Source organism: Triplophysa dalaica, chromosome 22 (genome assembly GCF_015846415.1).
Source record: "Triplophysa dalaica isolate WHDGS20190420 chromosome 22, ASM1584641v1, whole genome shotgun sequence".
Classification (NCBI taxonomy): domain Eukaryota; kingdom Metazoa; phylum Chordata; class Actinopteri; order Cypriniformes; family Nemacheilidae; genus Triplophysa; species Triplophysa dalaica.
This window is the reverse complement of record NC_079563.1, coordinates 5,534,292-5,546,992: the sequence shown is the minus strand read 5'-3', so window position 1 is coordinate 5,546,992 and position 12,701 is coordinate 5,534,292. Positions and strand designations below refer to the sequence as shown.

Below are 12,701 nucleotides of genomic sequence, written 5' to 3'. Positions count from 1 at the left end.
GGGGCGGCCCCAGGGGCGGAGTCGGAGGGTTCGGTTGAACAGGGGGAGGAAGTCACCTCCCAAAATGGAAATGAACAGAATGAGGGAGAGGAGGATACGACTTCCTCCCTAATCACTGTCTCCGAAATAAGCATGGAGTCTGATAGGAGTGTAACTGACTGTTCCCTCCCAAACGCTCAGGTGCAAAAAAGACCTGCGGGATCTCCTCTGGTTGATACAGAGGAGAAAAGATTGAAGGCTACACCGCGGCCAGATAGTTCTTCTTCAGAAAGTCTGGACCGTGTGTGGCCTCATGAATCCCCAAATGAGGTTTCCTTTTTGCACGTTAAGCTAAAAACATCATCACCGAAGGAGCAACAAGAGAGCTCCTCTGCTGCTCCTAAAGTGATGGACACTGTTCCTCCTGATCCCATAACTATTGGGATTAAGGAGGAACTAGTGTCACAAGAAATTCTCTGATTTTAAGTTTGTAGCTGCTTGCATATTTCCTTTTAATGCTCATGTTTTTAACCATACTGCTCATGACTCTTACAATCTGCCCAATTCAATGTAAGAAGTGTGAGATTCCCTGTACGAGCCCAGAGTGTTTTATTAATGTTAAAAACTTTTAAAGCTCATGTCTTTTATTGCAACAATGTGCTCTCCCCTTATTTTTTACAAAGATTTAGGAAGTGGAAGGATTGTTGGAGCCAGGGTCCCTCCTTCATGGAGTGGATCCAACAAAAAAGAATGGGGCGAGCACTTTTTAGCAACTTTGACATTTTTAGACAGTGCTTTTAACGCTCTTAATTTGTATGGTTTTACTGTGAAAAATGAGATATGAGCTTTTAGAGGAATTACAGCCCCACATGCTACTTTTTGAAATGTTTTTAAAGATATACAGCGTGGAGGACCGGAAACTTTATGTTTTAACTAACCACAAGTCTCTTGTCTCTCTTGTGCAGGACCGGGAACCAGTGAGTCCAATTCCAGGGCTCACGCTAGGTGAAGCCACACAAGTTTTGAGGAATACAGCCCACCCCGCTCTTCAGAACCGGCTCAAGGACCTGATGTGGATGGCGGTTCATGAAATCCTCCCAGCCAGGGCGGTTATGCACTCCAGAGGAAGGGCCAGGAACCAGATCTGTCCACGCCCGGGGTGTAATGCTCCGGAGCCGGTGAGACACCTCCTCTGGGAGTGCGGCACTGCGCGGGGCCTGTGTGACCTTAACTGGCCCCCTAGTTTCCCGTGCCTGCCAGCGGGTGGGGTCCAGATGGACTGCAAGCTCGCCTTCCACGGGGTGGGCCGGAGCTTGAGAGCTTTGACATCACAGCAATTCATCTCGCTCTGGCTCACCCTGAACATAACAAAGGAAGTCATCTGGACCACCAGAAACCTGCTGGCGGGGAAACAGGTTACGGTGCCCCTCCACGCTTGCGAGCAGATGATGACATCTAAGCTGCAGGGGTGCCGGGCCTTGTCATTCGGAGGAGGGGGCTGGGGTCACGCTTAGGGCCCCGGCTTTGCCCCCGCACCTGGTCGCCCGTAGATGCACCCTCACCAATCTGGCTACGGGAACAGCGGGCCAGCGGGCCGGAGGGAGAGGATTTCCGCTGGCTGTCGGAAATGGAAGGAAATTGGCTTGTTCTGCAGAGCGGGGTGATGGCCATCTTGTCAGGGACTCATCCCGGTTCTGAACAACAGATGACGAGAGACCGTGGTTTTTTTTTAAGATGTTGTGTTTTAATGGTCACTTCCTCGTTTTATACCTTTTTAAACACCCTAAAGAGTTTTTAAACATGTTTGGAATTTTTAAACACGTGTTTTATACCTTTTTAAGCATGTGTTTGAATTTTTAAACATGTTTAACATGTATTTTATGTCATCCCTTGTTTTATGTTGTTTTTATCTCTCTATCTATGATTCACCCTTTGAAATGGTTTTTTTTTTTTGTGTGAATTTTAAAATTGAAATGTTAATGTTATGAATTTGAGATTTAAAGATGAAAACATGATGACAATAAACTTTTTTCGAAAGAAAAAATCTGTTCTTATCAGTTTAATATCTGATACGTCCCCTATCTGGGGACCATATATTAAATGGATTTTTGAAACGCGGAGCTGGAAGCGGGGCTTGCTCCGCCCACTCCACGCATCGACCTGGTATTGCAGTGTCTCCAGGAACGGTGCATTCCCCTTTCGGGGATAGCAGCTTGTGTTGAAAGGTAGTGATGAGAAGACGCAAAGTTTTATTTCTCACGTGACTGTCTTATACAGAAAAATACTTTGGCAAGTACTCACTCACTCACTCACTCGGTCACTCACTCGGTCACTCACTCACTCGGTCACTCACTCGGTCACTCACTCACTCACTCAGTCACTCACTCAGTCACTCACTCACTCACTCACTCACTCACTCAGTCACTCACTCACTCACTCACTCACTCACTCACTCACTCACTCACTCACTCACTCACTCACTCACTCTCTCACACTCTCACTCTCACTCTCTCACAGTCTCACGCACGCACTCACTAAAGCCCTAAATGTATGCGGATAGTTATGTGTTGAAGAACGTAGTTCCTATTAGAGACGCTTGCGCCTGGCTTAAATGCTGTTGTGTGATAGAGAGAGAACGGGGCTTCCTGTAGCTCAGTGGTAAGAGCATTGCGTTAACAGGTTTTGGGTACGATCCCTGGGAATTGCAAATACCTATGTAAATGTATAGGATAAAGCAATGTAAGTCGCTTTGGATAAAGGCGTCTGCCAAATGCTTAAATGCAAAAGGTGTCCAGCATCCAATTGAAACACTTTCAGCACATATGTGGACTGTTTGCGTTGAATTCTTAATGTATTTGTCTGTTCATGTGTATGTTTGCCTGTGGACCGTCGCCTTCGTGCGCTTTCCCACGGGTTCTACAGAGCAATCAACTGGAACTTGCAGTTGCCGAACGCTCGCTCGGGGTCAGCGTTGATGCGCATGGCAGAGGCAAGTAAGCGATGTCTTGCCCGAACGGGGCAAATCATACTTACCTGGCAGGGGAGACACCATGATCACGAAGGCGGTTCACCCAGGACGAGGCTCGGCCATTGCACTCAGGTTGGGTTGACTTTTGCGAATTCCCCAAATGTGGGAATCTCGACTGCATAATTTCTGGTAGTGGGGGACTGCGTTCGCGCTCTCCCCTTATCATGTATCAAAAGAAGAGAGATTTTGTATTGTGTCCGTATTTCGAACCTTGTTGGCGTCAGATCTGCAGATTCCGCAAGAGACGAGCACCAAATCGAGTGATCGATTACTTCCTAATACCATGTTTTTTTTTAATACGGTTGTTTGCTGTTCCGTCGTTCCCAAACACACATACATGTATGTATGTATGCATGTAGGTATATTTATATATATAATTATTTAGATATTCATTTATTCGTTTGCTGGTTTTATGTTTGATTCATTTGTTTAATTGTTTTTTCGTTCATATTTTGGACGCCTCATCAGACGAGTATAGAACGCATCTTCGACGGAGATTCTGCCAGACCACGCTGACCTTCATTTCTGTGAAACGTGTGCGTGCTCGTCCGTTCCTTCATCCGTTCAGGTCTTCATAAATAGCCCATTTAATTATTTCTTCTTTCGTTAATCGGTTAATTTATTCTATTGTTTAAACAATACATTTGATTGTCAGTCCGTTCCTTCATTCGTTCAGGTCTTCATAAATAGCCCATTTAATTATTTCTTCTTTCGTTAATCGGTTAATTGATTCTGTTGTTTAAACGATACATTTGATTTTCAGTCCGTTCCTTCATTCGTTCAGGTCTTCAAAAATAGCCCATTTAATTATTTCTTCTTTCGTTAATTGGTTAATTGATTCTGTTGTTTAAACGATACATTTGATTGTGTGTTCGTACGATCACACGCTGACCTTTGAGGCGCATGTGCACCGCAAGCCCAATAGTCGGTGCCGCCCCACGCTCTGCCTTTTGCCACCCATTGTGGGCATCGCTTCTCGGCCTTTTGGCTAAGATCAAGTGTAGTATCTGTTCTTATCAGTTTAATATCTGATACGTCCCCTATCTGGGGACCATATATTAAATGGATTTTTGAAACGCGGAGCTGGAAGCGGGGCTTGCTCCGCCCACTCCACGCATCGACCTGGTATTGCAGTGTCTCCAGGAACGGTGCATTCCCCTTTCGGGGATAGCAGCTTGTGTTGAAAGGTAGTGATGAGAAGACGCAAAGTTTTATTTCTCACGTGACTGTCTTATACAGAAAAATACTTTGGCAAGTACTCACTCACTCACTCACTCACTCAGTCACTCACTCGGTCACTCACTCACTCGGTCACTCACTCGGTCACTCACTCACTCACTCAGTCACTCACTCAGTCACTCACTCACTCACTCACTCACTCACTCAGTCACTCAGTCACTCACTCACTCACTCACTCACTCACTCGCTTCTCGGCCTTTTGGCTAAGATCACTTGTCTGGTCAATAGGTTGTGTTGCGATCGCCTCTTGGAGGTTTCTCTGACTCGTGTTTACCAATACACGAGTCGACAAACTTCAGGAGGTATACTGCTAGGAAAAGCAGCTTTTAAAGGGACCTTTCCATCAAGGATCGGTTTTAAGGTGAGTGTTTTTACTTATTTATTACTTATTTATTGCTTATTTATTGCTTATTTATTGTTGTTGTTTTTATTTTGTTTTACTACCTGCTGTGGGTGCCTCCACCATGTCGGCTGCTCGTGCCGGCTTGCGGAGGCACCACAGTGTGCGGTTTTTATTTAAAGAGGTAGATGGAAAGCTCCTGGGGTTGTCCCGTTTGGACTTCTCCAGGAAGCTAGTACAAAAAGTTTTGAATTTTAATGCTTGTGATTTAAATTGTTTGTTGACCTTGCCTTTTAACAAAGGTTTTGATCTAAGTTTTAAAACCGCTTCCCTGCTCATTGAGTTTTGGTCACGTTTTGAAAATGTTAAGTCCCAGTTCGCCATGTTTACTGTTGAAAAGCTGCATGACAACACACTCAAAACTGTGTTTGTCAGAATGTTCAATGAGACAGTGACTGGTGAAGACATATGTGTGTGGTTGGGTAGATTTTGCACTGTTCGAAGTCTGCCAGTCAAAGTGTTAGATGAGGATGGCATCTGGACATGTGCCTGGCGAATTCCCATTAAACAATGGGAAGACGCCAGGGGCTACCAGGGCCTGAAACATCTGCCTTCCATGATTGTGCTAGGAGAGAACAGAGGCTACATCCATTATCAGGGGATGCCAAAATTATGTAGAAAATGTGGCAACATGGGGCATCTCGCTGAAGCATGCATAGAGCTGATATGTGGGAAGTGCAGAGAAATTGGTCATAGTTTTGAACAATGTACCAATGGCAGGAGGTGTAATCTCTGTGGAGAATCTACCCATCTCTACAGAGATTGCCCGAAAAGTTTTGCCAACAAACTAAAGGGCAACAAAATGGCCGCCCCACAAACCGAAGAACAAAGGAAGGAGGCGGTCCCTGAGGTTTTGGCGGGAATCCCACTCGCCCAGCCAGCCACAGGGACTGGGCAACAAAGGGAGGATGGGGCGGCCCCAGGGGCGGAGTCGGAGGGTTCGGTTGAACAGGGGGAGGAAGTCACCTCCCAAAATGGAAATGAACAGAATGAGGGAGAGGAGGATACGACTTCCTCCCTAATCACTGTCTCCGAAATAAGCATGGAGTCTGATAGGAGTGTAACTGACTGTTCCCTCCCAAACGCTCAGGTGCAAAAAAGACCTGCGGGATCTCCTCTGGTTGATACAGAGGAGAAAAGATTGAAGGCTACACCGCGGCCAGATAGTTCTTCTTCAGAAAGTCTGGACCGTGTGTGGCCTCATGAATCCCCAAATGAGGTTTCCTTTTTGCACGTTAAGCTAAAAACATCATCACCGAAGGAGCAACAAGAGAGCTCCTCTGCTGCTCCTAAAGTGATGGACACTGTTCCTCCTGATCCCATAACTATTGGGATTAAGGAGGAACTAGTGTCACAAGAAATTCTCTGATTTTAAGTTTGTAGCTGCTTGCATATTTCCTTTTAATGCTCATGTTTTTAACCATACTGCTCATGACTCTTACAATCTGCCCAATTCAATGTAAGAAGTGTGAGATTCCCTGTACGAGCCCAGAGTGTTTTATTAATGTTAAAAACTTTTAAAGCTCATGTCTTTTATTGCAACAATGTGCTCTCCCCTTATTTTTTACAAAGATTTAGGAAGTGGAAGGATTGTTGGAGCCAGGGTCCCTCCTTCATGGAGTGGATCCAACAAAAAAGAATGGGGCGAGCACTTTTTAGCAACTTTGACATTTTTAGACAGTGCTTTTAACGCTCTTAATTTGTATGGTTTTACTGTGAAAAATGAGATATGAGCTTTTAGAGGAATTACAGCCCCACATGCTACTTTTTGAAATGTTTTTAAAGATATACAGCGTGGAGGACCGGAAACTTTATGTTTTAACTAACCACAAGTCTCTTGTCTCTCTTGTGCAGGACCGGGAACCAGTGAGTCCAATTCCAGGGCTCACGCTAGGTGAAGCCACACAAGTTTTGAGGAATACAGCCCACCCCGCTCTTCAGAACCGGCTCAAGGACCTGATGTGGATGGCGGTTCATGAAATCCTCCCAGCCAGGGCGGTTATGCACTCCAGAGGAAGGGCCAGGAACCAGATCTGTCCACGCCCGGGGTGTAATGCTCCGGAGCCGGTGAGACACCTCCTCTGGGAGTGCGGCACTGCGCGGGGCCTGTGTGACCTTAACTGGCCCCCTAGTTTCCCGTGCCTGCCAGCGGGTGGGGTCCAGATGGACTGCAAGCTCGCCTTCCACGGGGTGGGCCGGAGCTTGAGAGCTTTGACATCACAGCAATTCATCTCGCTCTGGCTCACCCTGAACATAACAAAGGAAGTCATCTGGACCACCAGAAACCTGCTGGCGGGGAAACAGGTTACGGTGCCCCTCCACGCTTGCGAGCAGATGATGACATCTAAGCTGCAGGGGTGCCGGGCCTTGTCATTCGGAGGAGGGGGCTGGGGTCACGCTTAGGGCCCCGGCTTTGCCCCCGCACCTGGTCGCCCGTAGATGCACCCTCACCAATCTGGCTACGGGAACAGCGGGCCAGCGGGCCGGAGGGAGAGGATTTCCGCTGGCTGTCGGAAATGGAAGGAAATTGGCTTGTTCTGCAGAGCGGGGTGATGGCCATCTTGTCAGGGACTCATCCCGGTTCTGAACAACAGATGACGAGAGACCGTGGTTTTTTTTTAAGATGTTGTGTTTTAATGGTCACTTCCTCGTTTTATACCTTTTTAAACACCCTAAAGAGTTTTTAAACATGTTTGGAATTTTTAAACACGTGTTTTATACCTTTTTAAGCATGTGTTTGAATTTTTAAACATGTTTAACATGTATTTTATGTCATCCCTTGTTTTATGTTGTTTTTATCTCTCTATCTATGATTCACCCTTTGAAATGGTTTTTTTTTTTTGTGTGAATTTTAAAATTGAAATGTTAATGTTATGAATTTGAGATTTAAAGATGAAAACATGATGACAATAAACTTTTTTCGAAAGAAAAAATCTGTTCTTATCAGTTTAATATCTGATACGTCCCCTATCTGGGGACCATATATTAAATGGATTTTTGAAACGCGGAGCTGGAAGCGGGGCTTGCTCCGCCCACTCCACGCATCGACCTGGTATTGCAGTGTCTCCAGGAACGGTGCATTCCCCTTTCGGGGATAGCAGCTTGTGTTGAAAGGTAGTGATGAGAAGACGCAAAGTTTTATTTCTCACGTGACTGTCTTATACAGAAAAATACTTTGGCAAGTACTCACTCACTCACTCACTCAGTCACTCACTCGGTCACTCACTCACTCGGTCACTCACTCACTCGGTCACTCACTCGGTCACTCACTCGGTCACTCACTCGGTCACTCACTCGGTCACTCACTCGGTCACTCACTCGGTCACTCACTCGGTCACTCACTCGGTCACTCACTCGGTCACTCACTCGGTCACTCACTCGGTCACTCACTCACTCACTCAGTCACTCACTCAGTCACTCACTCAGTCACTCACTCACTCACTCACTCACTCACTCACTCACTCACTCAGTCACTCAGTCACTCACTCACTCACTCACTCACTCACTCACTCACTCACTCTCTCACACTCTCACTCTCACTCTCTCACAGTCTCACGCACGCACTCACTAAAGCCCTAAATGTATGCGGATAGTTATGTGTTGAAGAACGTAGTTCCTATTAGAGACGCTTGCGCCTGGCTTAAATGCTGTTGTGTGATAGAGAGAGAACGGGGCTTCCTGTAGCTCAGTGGTAAGAGCATTGCGTTAACAGGTTTTGGGTACGATCCCTGGGAATTGCAAATACCTATGTAAATGTATAGGATAAAGCAATGTAAGTCGCTTTGGATAAAGGCGTCTGCCAAATGCTTAAATGCAAAAGGTGTCCAGCATCCAATTGAAACACTTTCAGCACATATGTGGACTGTTTGCGTTGAATTCTTAATGTATTTGTCTGTTCATGTGTATGTTTGCCTGTGGACCGTCGCCTTCGTGCGCTTTCCCACGGGTTCTACAGAGCAATCAACTGGAACTTGCAGTTGCCGAACGCTCGCTCGGGGTCAGCGTTGATGCGCATGGCAGAGGCAAGTAAGCGATGTCTTGCCCGAACGGGGCAAATCATACTTACCTGGCAGGGGAGACACCATGATCACGAAGGCGGTTCACCCAGGACGAGGCTCGGCCATTGCACTCAGGTTGGGTTGACTTTTGCGAATTCCCCAAATGTGGGAATCTCGACTGCATAATTTCTGGTAGTGGGGGACTGCGTTCGCGCTCTCCCCTTATCATGTATCAAAAGAAGAGAGATTTTGTATTGTGTCCGTATTTCGAACCTTGTTGGCGTCAGATCTGCAGATTCCGCAAGAGACGAGCACCAAATCGAGTGATCGATTACTTCCTAATACCATGTTTTTTTTTAATACGGTTGTTTGCTGTTCCGTCGTTCCCAAACACACATACATGTATGTATGTATGCATGTAGGTATATTTATATATATAATTATTTAGATATTCATTTATTCGTTTGCTGGTTTTATGTTTGATTCATTTGTTTAATTGTTTTTTCGTTCATATTTTGGACGCCTCATCAGACGAGTATAGAACGCATCTTCGACGGAGATTCTGCCAGACCACGCTGACCTTCATTTCTGTGAAACGTGTGCGTGCTCGTCCGTTCCTTCATCCGTTCAGGTCTTCATAAATAGCCCATTTAATTATTTCTTCTTTCGTTAATCGGTTAATTTATTCTATTGTTTAAACAATACATTTGATTGTCAGTCCGTTCCTTCATTCGTTCAGGTCTTCATAAATAGCCCATTTAATTATTTCTTCTTTCGTTAATCGGTTAATTGATTCTGTTGTTTAAACGATACATTTGATTTTCAGTCCGTTCCTTCATTCGTTCAGGTCTTCAAAAATAGCCCATTTAATTATTTCTTCTTTCGTTAATTGGTTAATTGATTCTGTTGTTTAAACGATACATTTGATTGTGTGTTCGTACGATCACACGCTGACCTTTGAGGCGCATGTGCACCGCAAGCCCAATAGTCGGTGCCGCCCCACGCTCTGCCTTTTGCCACCCATTGTGGGCATCGCTTCTCGGCCTTTTGGCTAAGATCAAGTGTAGTATCTGTTCTTATCAGTTTAATATCTGATACGTCCCCTATCTGGGGACCATATATTAAATGGATTTTTGAAACGCGGAGCTGGAAGCGGGGCTTGCTCCGCCCACTCCACGCATCGACCTGGTATTGCAGTGTCTCCAGGAACGGTGCATTCCCCTTTCGGGGATAGCAGCTTGTGTTGAAAGGTAGTGATGAGAAGACGCAAAGTTTTATTTCTCACGTGACTGTCTTATACAGAAAAATACTTTGGCAAGTACTCACTCACTCACTCACTCAGTCACTCACTCACTCGGTCACTCACTCACTCGGTCACTCACTCGGTCACTCACTCACTCACTCAGTCACTCACTCAGTCACTCACTCACTCACTCACTCACTCACTCACTCAGTCACTCAGTCACTCACTCACTCACTCACTCACTCACTCACTCACTCACTCTCTCACACTCTCACTCTCTCACAGTCTCACGCACGCACTCACTAAAGCCCTAAATGTATGCGGATAGTTATGTGTTGAAGAACGTAGTTCCTATTAGAGACGCTTGCGCCTGGCTTAAATGCTGTTGTGTGATAGAGAGAGAACGGGGCTTCCTGTAGCTCAGTGGTAAGAGCATTGCGTTAACAGGTTTTGGGTACGATCCCTGGGAATTGCAAATACCTATGTAAATGTATAGGATAAAGCAATGTAAGTCGCTTTGGATAAAGGCGTCTGCCAAATGCTTAAATGCAAAAGGTGTCCAGCATCCAATTGAAACACTTTCAGCACATATGTGGACTGTTTGCGTTGAATTCTTAATGTATTTGTCTGTTCATGTGTATGTTTGCCTGTGGACCGTCGCCTTCGTGCGCTTTCCCACGGGTTCTACAGAGCAATCAAATGGAACTTGCAGTTGCCGAACGCTCGCTCGGGGTCAGCGTTGATGCGCATGGCAGAGGCAAGTAAGCGATGTCTTGCCCGAACGGGGCAAATCATACTTACCTGGCAGGGGAGACACCATGATCACGAAGGCGGTTCACCCAGGACGAGGCTCGGCCATTGCACTCAGGTTGGGTTGACTTTTGCGAATTCCCCAAATGTGGGAATCTCGACTGCATAATTTCTGGTAGTGGGGGACTGCGTTCGCGCTCTCCCCTTATCATGTATCGAAAGAAGAGGGATTTTGTATTGTGTCCGTATTTCGAACCTTGTTGGCGTCAGATCTGCAGATTCCGCAAGAGACGAGCACCAAATCGAGTGATCGATTACTTCCTAATACCATGTTTTTTTTTAATACGGTTGTTTGCTGTTCCGTCGTTCCCAAACACACATACATGTATGTATGTATGCATGTAGGTATATTTATATATATAATTATTTAGATATTCATTTATTCGTTTGCTGGTTTTATGTTTGATTCATTTGTTTAATTGTTTTTTCGTTCATATTTTGGACGCCTCATCAGACGAGTATAGAACGCATCTTCGACGGAGATTCTGCCAGACCACGCTGACCTTCATTTCTGTGAAACGTGTGCGTGCTCGTCCGTTCCTTCATCCGTTCAGGTCTTCATAAATAGCCCATTTAATTATTTCTTCTTTCGTTAATCGGTTAATTTATTCTATTGTTTAAACAATACATTTGATTGTCAGTCCGTTCCTTCATTCGTTCAGGTCTTCATAAATAGCCCATTTAATTATTTCTTCTTTCGTTAATCGGTTAATTGATTCTGTTGTTTAAACGATACATTTGATTTTCAGTCCGTTCCTTCATTCGTTCAGGTCTTCAAAAATAGCCCATTTAATTATTTCTTCTTTCGTTAATTGGTTAATTGATTCTGTTGTTTAAACGATACATTTGATTGTGTGTTCGTACGATCACACGCTGACCTTTGAGGCGCATGTGCACCGCAAGCCCAATAGTCGGTGCCGCCCCACGCTCTGCCTTTTGCCACCCATTGTGGGCATCGCTTCTCGGCCTTTTGGCTAAGATCAAGTATCTGGTCAGAGGATTGAGTTGCGATCGCCTCTTGTGGGTCCAACGGCTCGTATTTTTCAGTAATACTTGCTTTAACCCGCAGGAGGTACACTGCGAGGGCGTATCGGCTCAAGCGGCTTTTAACGAGGAAGGTATCTGGTACTGTGAGGATCATTTCCAAGGGGTAAGTGATTTTAAATATTTATTTGTTTTATTGCGTTTTTCTTTTACCTATTTGAGACTGCTGTCGGTGCCTCCACCATGTCGGCTGCTCGTGCCGGCATGCGGAGGCACCACAGTGTGCGTTTCACTTTAAAAGAAATGAATGGAAAGGTAGTAGAGATTTCAAGATTAGATTTTTCTAGAAAATTCATTCAAAAAGTGCTTGGTTTCGGTCCGGAAGATTTAAATTGTATCTTATCCCTGCCTTTTAATAAAGGTTTCGATGTAAGCTTTAAAAATGCAACTACACTTAATGCTTTCTGGCAACGGTTTGAACAAGACAAAACCCACTTCGAAATGTTTAAGGTTGATAAACTGACTGACAATGCACAGAGGGTTGTGATTGTCAGAATGTTTAATGAAACCGTGAGCAGTGAAGACATTTGTGTATGGTTGGGAAGATACTGCACTGTGAAGGGCCAGGCTATGAAGGTGGTAGATGAGGATGGCATCTGGAATTGCGCTTGGAGGGTGCCCATTAAACAATGGGAAGACCCTCAAGGATTCCAGGGCCTGAAACATTTGCCATCAATGATAGTTCTTGGAGAAAACAGGGGCTACATTCATTACCAGGGAATGCCCAAACTCTGCCGTAGATGTGGCGAACTCGGGCACCTTGTTGAAGCTTGCCAGAAAATATTTTGTAAAAAGTGCAGAGAAATTGGTCACTCTTTTGAAGAGTGCACCAATGGCAGAAAGTGCAATCTCTGTGGAGACACAAATCATCTTTACAGAGACTGCCCTAACTCTTTTGCCAACAAACTCAAATCAAACAAAATGGTCGACCCAGAGAACGAGACCGGAAATGAAGGGGCG

The 12,701-nt window shown here is 45.3% G+C and overlaps 5 non-coding genes and 2 pseudogenes across 5 annotated transcripts; all 7 read left to right on the top strand.

Moving 5' to 3' along the window:
• Window positions 1-1,999: 1,999 nt before the first annotated feature.
• On the top strand, window positions 2,000-2,176 carry LOC130412523 (U2 spliceosomal RNA; annotated as a pseudogene).
• Window positions 2,177-3,004: 828 nt separating this feature from the next.
• Window positions 3,005-3,168, top strand: LOC130412573 (U1 spliceosomal RNA). The gene has a single exon (XR_008905386.1). It is a non-coding gene; the product is annotated as a U1 spliceosomal RNA (small nuclear RNA).
• Window positions 3,169-3,975: 807 nt separating this feature from the next.
• On the top strand, window positions 3,976-4,166 carry LOC130412399 (U2 spliceosomal RNA). Its single transcript, XR_008905283.1, has one exon. It is a non-coding gene; the product is annotated as a U2 spliceosomal RNA (small nuclear RNA).
• A 3,389-nt stretch (window positions 4,167-7,555) lies between these two features.
• Window positions 7,556-7,732, top strand: LOC130412522 (U2 spliceosomal RNA; annotated as a pseudogene).
• A 972-nt stretch (window positions 7,733-8,704) lies between these two features.
• On the top strand, window positions 8,705-8,868 carry LOC130412572 (U1 spliceosomal RNA). Its single transcript, XR_008905385.1, has one exon. It is a non-coding gene; the product is annotated as a U1 spliceosomal RNA (small nuclear RNA).
• An 807-nt stretch (window positions 8,869-9,675) lies between these two features.
• On the top strand, window positions 9,676-9,866 carry LOC130412397 (U2 spliceosomal RNA). The gene has a single exon (XR_008905281.1). It is a non-coding gene; the product is annotated as a U2 spliceosomal RNA (small nuclear RNA).
• Window positions 9,867-10,680: 814 nt separating this feature from the next.
• LOC130412571 (U1 spliceosomal RNA) lies at window positions 10,681-10,844 on the top strand. The gene has a single exon (XR_008905384.1). It is a non-coding gene; the product is annotated as a U1 spliceosomal RNA (small nuclear RNA).
• Window positions 10,845-12,701: the final 1,857 nt, after the last annotated feature.